General features: G+C 36.5%; 1 pseudogene; it reads left to right on the forward strand.

Moving 5' to 3' along the window:
* Positions 1-363: 363 nt before the first annotated feature.
* LOC101560477 lies at positions 364-726 on the forward strand (annotated as a pseudogene).
* Positions 727-7,617: the final 6,891 nt, after the last annotated feature.

Below are 7,617 nucleotides of genomic sequence, written 5' to 3' on the forward strand. Positions count from 1 at the left end.
CGAGGCATGGTCCTGTGGTGAGTCCTGCTGGGGTGGCCAGGGAGGGTGAGCCCTCTTTGAACCTGTGCTAAGCCCATGGCAACCCCTCTGCCCTTGGGTGTGGCCAGTGCATGCTTGGCCTCTCCCCAGAACCGGTTTTATTTTACACCTGACTTCAAGTTGGTTCATATTTCTCTCGGTGGCGATGTCTGAAGACTATCGGAATAATAGCACCAAGGAGTTTGAGTTTAAAGCTAAGCTGGTGCTGTACCACTGAACTACATTTGCAGTTATCTGACTTGCTTAGGAAACTACACAGTCTGGAAAATGGCACTATTTTCAGGATTTCGGGTGAGCCAGAGAGACTTGCTGCATCAGTGTGTTATGATGCTCTCCTGAACCAACATGGATACTGGAATCCCTAGTAGTAAAGTAAAATACTCAAGGCTCACCAGCACAGATGATGGCTATATTGTCCTTCAGTTTAAGAAAAGCCCTGCTAAGATCATCTACAAGGCCACTGCACGTGCAATTGTGCTGTTTTTGATTAGTGCCTTTCTTATTATCATAGGTTCCCTCCAGTTGTCCGGCTACATCAGCAAATGGGGGGCAGACCAGGCTGTTCCTGTCCTCATCATTGACATTCTGGTGTGCCTGCCAGGATTTTACCACCTGCGCATTGCCTACTATGTATCCAAAGGCTACCGGGGTGACTCCTATGATGACATTCCAGAATTTGATGACTAGCACCAACAAGAGTCCCAGTGGAGTTACACCCAGCTTTTACAATATTGAGTGGAAACCATGGCTAAGAGCTGAGGAATTTTATAATCAGTAGATGTTTAACAAATCAGTGGTCAGATTTCATGAGAGCACGATGAGCAGAAAGGCCCTGCTCTGCTGGATTGAGGAGTGCAGGGTGATGGGAGCATGGCAAAGGGCTCAGAAGACATCCAGAATGGCTTCTATGGGCCTCTCAGCGAACAAGGGAAGCAGCATAATGCATGAGAAGGAGATTCTCTTCTGTTAAACAGAAAAGGACTCTATGCTGAACAAGTACCTGAACAAACAAGTGAAAAAATTCCCCTTTACAACAGAATGCTACCTAATAAATGCAGATGAAATGATGAAAGAACATTTCCATGTACCTGCTATTCTTACAATAATTAACTCAAGTGGAAATATAAATAAATGCTAAAAGAACTGAGTCAGGGTTCAATGTAGAAGAATACACATGGTCCAATGCAATTTTCTGTACTGTATTAACTGTGAAGAGAAAAAAGTAACTTACAATGGGTAAATCTTACGAGATATTATTTAGCTGATGTGATCAAACTGTTTTCTTTCTTTTTTTTAAATTTTATTGAGAAACAAACAGCAATGAGGCAGTTTCAAAACCAATTAATAGGACAGTTTCAATAATTAATACATTGCACATGCTTGTCTTTGTAGTGATTATTCATAGTACAAGATGCAGACATGATATCCTGTCCAAACACTATTAGCACAAATTTTTCTTCTCACTGAATTAAGAGAAAGTAGCTATATATCTATCCTATCTATTTTGTATACATGCATACAAAATAGTCCTTCATTGGTATCCCCTTTTTTATTTAATTTTGTCAGAGATGGGTATTCCATTGCCATTTACATATTGTAGGTGCATGAATTCAGCAAAACAATCCAATATAGTCCAGTAGTCCATAATAATAGTAGGTTATCCATAGGACTGGCAATGTCAGAACTTGTTGACTTGAGCCTTTTAGAGCGCAGCATATTAATATGGCTTTACTTTTCCTACCTTGTTTTTTTATACTTTTCTGCTGGATGGTTAGAAACAAGATAAAGCAAGACCTATATAAGAAGAAATGTAACTTTTGTATCTGACAAGGTCAGTAAATTCTCTTAGGATTTACCCTGAAAACCTGTACCACACAACCTGTTTTCAATGATGGGGAAAATTGACATCTTGTGCCATGTGGAGTGACACAGAGATAAAAGCAGAATCAACTCAGTGATGTTTCTACCAGAAACATCTAACTGAAGCACACACTGCAGAAGAACCAGCCTGAACACTTAGAAAAGGTCAAGGTCAGCAAGGCTAAGAAAGGACCAAGGAAAAGAAAAAGACAAGTGACCTTGAAAGAGACTGTAAAAATATTACAAGGTATAGAGACAGCTGACAAAATAGCAGTGAAGGTTGGAGGGTGAATAGAAGATAGGACACTTTTTGTGTGCTTTTCTTACAACTTTTCTGTAAGTTTGAAGTTATTTTAAGAAAAAAAAGAAATAGCATCACAAAAAGGAGAAGGGATAGGTATCCTGATGGAGGAATATTTTGCAGCCTATGAAATATTCTTACAAAGTCCATCTGAATTGATTCTATATACATCTATCAATATGCTGAAAAGGCCATACAGATAAAATCAGCTAAAGACACATGGTGGCAAGGTGTGCAAGGCCAAAAACTAGATTTCTTCCATTAATAAACAAAGGAAAAAGACCAGAAACACAACATTAAGAAACTTGAGCTGTAGGGCAAATGATAACAATATATTGAGATATTCTGGATCCCAGTATAAATGCTGTGTGCAAATATAACTGATATAAACAGAAAATAATTAGAAATTTGAACACTTAACATATTTGATGACATTAAGTTCATATTTTTAATTATTTTGACTGTGGTAAAGATAATATGGTTATTTAGCAAATAACAGTAGCTACAGTTAGCTTCAAATTAATCTGATGCAGAGGAAATGAGGGACTGCTGGGGAAAAGTGACACTATGTGACTGAGAGATAATACACAGGTGGGGATGGTACAGTTGGGGAGATGATGCATGGGGGTGTGGATGTCTTTATCTTGCTCTGTATATTTTGGGAATGTTTCAAATTCTTCATAAGAAAAATGATTTGCTTTTGTTTATATTTTTATTTTCTTTCAAGGAGTAAATCTAAAGTTTAAATCTAGGTCTGTCTTATTTCAAATGTAGTTCCTTCTGATTTTCTATTTCCTGTAAAAATAAATATTTAAGTAGCCTACTAATCAGTTTTTCCATTCATTCATTAGAAAGTGTTAAAAAAATACTTCCTACTCTAAAACCTAAGAAAGTGACAGAAAAATAGCTCAGCAGAATAACACGCCCGCAAGTAGGGTCGGGGGTTCAATCCACGGACCTGCCCTGCCTGTGCCAGGTGGCCCAGGGTCCCACCCCGGGGTGTGCTGTGACAGAGCTTGAGACTAGGTGTGGTGCAGCACACCTGTAATCGAAGCACTTGGGAGGTTGTAAACAGGAAAATCACTATGAGTGAAACCCTGGTCTATTCGTGAAAGCCTGAACACCCTGTAGACCCTTCCCTGAAATACAGAAGAAAAAAAAACCCTAAGACAACATAGCTATCTTATAGATGAGATACATTTTAAGAAAGACATGAAATACATTTTAAAAATTATTTCCTTATTAAAATTAGCTGCATTTACATAAGAGAAATTTTTATTGAAAAAAGATACTTTGGGGGAAAGATAAACATCAGTTTACCTAGTGAATCACAAAAGACATAACAGAAACTTTCTGGGGAAAAAAGAGACTATTTTTTTGTTGTTTTATTTTTCTATTTTTTATTTATTTTAAATATAAAAACAATTTAAAGAGAGGACAAAATAGTATTAAGGCAGAAATTTCCCAGAGATACAGAATTTCACTTTCACAACTCATTTTAAATGTACCAAAATGAAAGTCTGAAGTGAAGAGTTCATAAGGAATTCTCTCTGTATTAATAGTCTTTAACATAGTTCATACAGAATGATTTTAATATAGGTAGTTCACAGAACAAGAAGTACAAATGTCTGGCAGATATGAAGAAAAGATTCATTTTTACTAATGACCAAAGAAATTAAAAATCTGGGATATTTTTCAGTGTAGGAAATGAGCAAGGACAACCCTATAAATGCTTTATGCTATACTTATATGAATATAAATTGGAACAAACTTTTGGGAAGGCAACATAAGCAGATTAATCAAATGCCTTAAAAACATGTAAACACTTTGATGCTGGTGATTCCTTTTCTAGAGAATCTATCCCAGGAAATTGTACATGTGCCAACAGGTTTAGATTTGGAAAGTTTACTTTGGGAATATTATGAAAATGAAACCTTGGAAAGAACCCAGTAGTCCACTGGTAGATGAGTTTGCAAGTAAATTATGGATATTCATATTGTGGACTATGGGAGAAGTTCATAGTAGAAAGCTAAGTGACACAAAACATTTACAGTGACATCTCAGTTGTATAATTTAAAAATACAGTATATAAGGAAATATGTGAGGCATTATACCAGAGTACTTGTAGTTTATAATCTGTAGATTATGTGATTATGAGTGAAAAGAGACTACTTTTGAAAGTTTGTCTTGGGATGTTCATTTCCTAGTCACCTATATTGTGCTAGGCCTCTGCTGTCCAGTAGAGCATTCTTAGCTAAGTGGCTACTAATACTTGAACTGTGGGTAGCCCAGGTTGAGGCATGGGGATTTTGAAGACTCAGAACAAAAAATTAAAACATATCAACAGTAATTTTTAAATGGATCACACATTGAAATATTTTCAATATACCAGATTAAATACATTACTAAAATAGACAACCTAGTTCCTTCTAAAACTTTTACTTCTGTATTCTGCAGTACTAGAGAGTGAACCAAAGTCCTTTGTCCTGAGGAATATCAAGTCATGTTTATGCACTTTTGGAGACAAGATCTCATTAAGTTGCTCAGATAAGATCTGAATTCATGATCTTACTGCATCAGCCTCAAACGGTGCCTGGTTATGGACATGTGCCACCATGCCAGCTTTTTAAAAAAAATTTAAAGTTGCTACTAGAAAACCTGAAATTTAGTGTATGTGGCCCCCATGAGCTAGGTAAGACATTATGGAGAAAAATGAGAGATACTGTCCTTTGTGCATTTACAGTCTACTGGAAGACAAGATGTGAACACAATGTTAACTGTGCAAAGTCTCACATGAAGGTTCAGATAAGCAGGAGGTTGTTCAATGTGAAGGAAGATAAAACTTCTAGGAGGAAACAACATTTGCTCCAAGATTTGAGAGAAATGTTTATTGTGAAGAGGAGGGAATGTTAGACAAATCAACAGAACCCTTTATTCTACTGAAGAGAATTATTTAAAGGCAGGGCTCACTGTATTTTTCCACTTTTTATCTAGCTCATATCTCCATCTAGCTCTGGCTAAATCATACAGTTCAGTGACTTCTGTATTGCTCAAGTGTCATGGTCTCCATTGAGGAAAACTATGTAAACATTTTGTTATGTGAAAAAAATATCACGTCTCTTTAATACTTACTACATGCCAAAAATATTAAATCATGATCTTATTTTTTAATTTTTAAAACAATTCTATTTTTTAAAGAGTACAAATTAGAGTTATAACAAAAATTATGATACAGAATTTCATTTAACAAAATAATATGAATTTCAGAGTATTTGTTGTAATATATAGTGTTGTCTTCCAACCAGTTATTCATATTACCAGATACATATATGTAAAGTTGGAAGAAGGAAGAAAAAAAAAACAAATGTAGAAGAAATTAAGAGGAAAAGGTAAAATCCATTGAAAAAAGGAGATAAAGCAAAGTAATATTTGCTCCTTTCCATAAACCAGCAGATACGAACAGTAGAGTTGTCCAAACCATCCTGCTTACATACGAAGAAAAATATCTTCCCCACTCTCTCTTGTCTTTCTCAACTCAGTAACTTCTTCATTTTGAATTTCATATGCTTTTCCCAGTATCTACCATACCCATTCCATTTTTTTCTTTCAGATTCTCACACTAAGGAGACAATATGTTTGCACATGAAGATGTGTAAATCATTTTTTTAAAAAAAGAACTCTACAAAGTAGCTATTATTTATTACATAAAAACTGAAATGCGCAATACTAGACTGAGTTTCTTGAATTTATTTCTATATCCTAAAGCCTATTTCAAACATAGTCTTTAAGAAGTGATTTTTAAGCTGGGTGTGGTGATGCCTGCTGAAATTCCAGGCTCAGGCATAAAGGATGACATGAGTTTGAGCCTCAGCTGGTCCAGCCTCTGAGTTCAAGGGCAGCAGGAGCCACATATTGACAGTTTGTGTCAAAAACCAAAGAAGCCTTAGGAAGAGTGCAGATGCTAGGGTTCCATCCTGGCCAAGCACTGACCTCTCTGCCCCCTGAAGCACTGAGACTGTGACTTAGACCAGCTGTGGTGGTGCCCACCTGGCTTTTGGGAGAATGAAAACAGGAGGATCACTACAAATCTACTCTGTGAAGTGAGACTCTGCAGATCCTGTAGACCCTGTCCCTAAATAAATTTAAAGATAAAAGAACAAATACACAACAACCCAAAAAAAGAAAGAAAAGGAAAAAGAAAAACAAAGAGGTGAGGCAAGCAAAATCTCGTGTTAATTGTACCCTCAAGTCATAAAGAGCATAAGTATGACTGTGGAGTACCTTAAAATTTTCTTTGTAGCAGAAGTGTGGTAGTGATAGTGCACACGTACAATTTTATTGCTCTGGGAGCCTGAGGCAGGAGAATTCAAATTGGGACCCAGTCTGGGTAACTTACCAAGACTCTGTCTCAAAATAATAAATAAAAAGGATGAACATGTAGCTCAGTGTGAAAGCCCTGGATTTAATCCATTGTACTGGAAAAACAAAATCTATATAGCTCCCTTTTAAACTCAAAATTGTAAGATCTTTACACCCACTGAGAGAGCTTCCCTCCTATTATGGATTCAAGGTTTTCATTTTCTATCATATCATGGTGTTTGACTTGTGCTCTAAGGAGAGCCTCATACACACATATATAATTCTTATTTGTATTTGCTTGAATAAAACACGTGGCAGGTGAAAAAAAAGAACCCTAATGAAATATACATGCTCTCTTTACAGGATCTTTGCTTGAACACTAATTGACATCTTCACACAGCTCTGGTAGCTAGAAAGCTGCTTATAGTGTACCCACAGGACCTATATATGCCCACACTGATCAGTAGACTTTCCTCCAAAGTTCTGGTGCTGGCAATCCTCTTGCCCTCACTCCTGATTTCCACCTTCCCAAGAAATGCATCAGTGGTTCCCTTAACTCTTCTAACATGGAGTGATTTAGATGTTGCCATCATCCTGGGCACCCTTTCCTAGTCACACATTACAGTTGTTAATATTCTGCTGAGAGCTAATGTTCCCCAAAGGGACAGGAACAGTCACTTCCTGTGTTGGGACAGTGTATGTTCCTACCATAACAATAGCATTTCAGTAGACTCAAGGTATATCAGGATACATTCAAAGTCAAAGAAACATCCTGGCTGAATAGATTTGCAAAACATATATTTAAAAATATTCACTCAAGGGCCAGGAAGATGATTCAGTGGAATAAGTCCTTCCCTGGCAAGTGCAAGGACCTGAATTAAATCCCCATTTCCGCAATAAATAAATAAATAAATAAAATTTTCACTAAAGATACTAAACATATAGAAAAGTTTAAATGGTACAGAATGCAAAGTAAAGTCCATCTCGGTCTTCCATGACAAATCTTTTTTTTTTTCACAGTTTTATTGATAAACATATAGCAATGAGAGAGTTTCAAA

The sequence above is a fragment of the Octodon degus genome, unplaced genomic scaffold (assembly GCF_000260255.1).
Source record: "Octodon degus isolate 3935 unplaced genomic scaffold, OctDeg1.0 scaffold00503, whole genome shotgun sequence".
In the NCBI taxonomy this organism is placed as follows: domain Eukaryota; kingdom Metazoa; phylum Chordata; class Mammalia; order Rodentia; family Octodontidae; genus Octodon; species Octodon degus.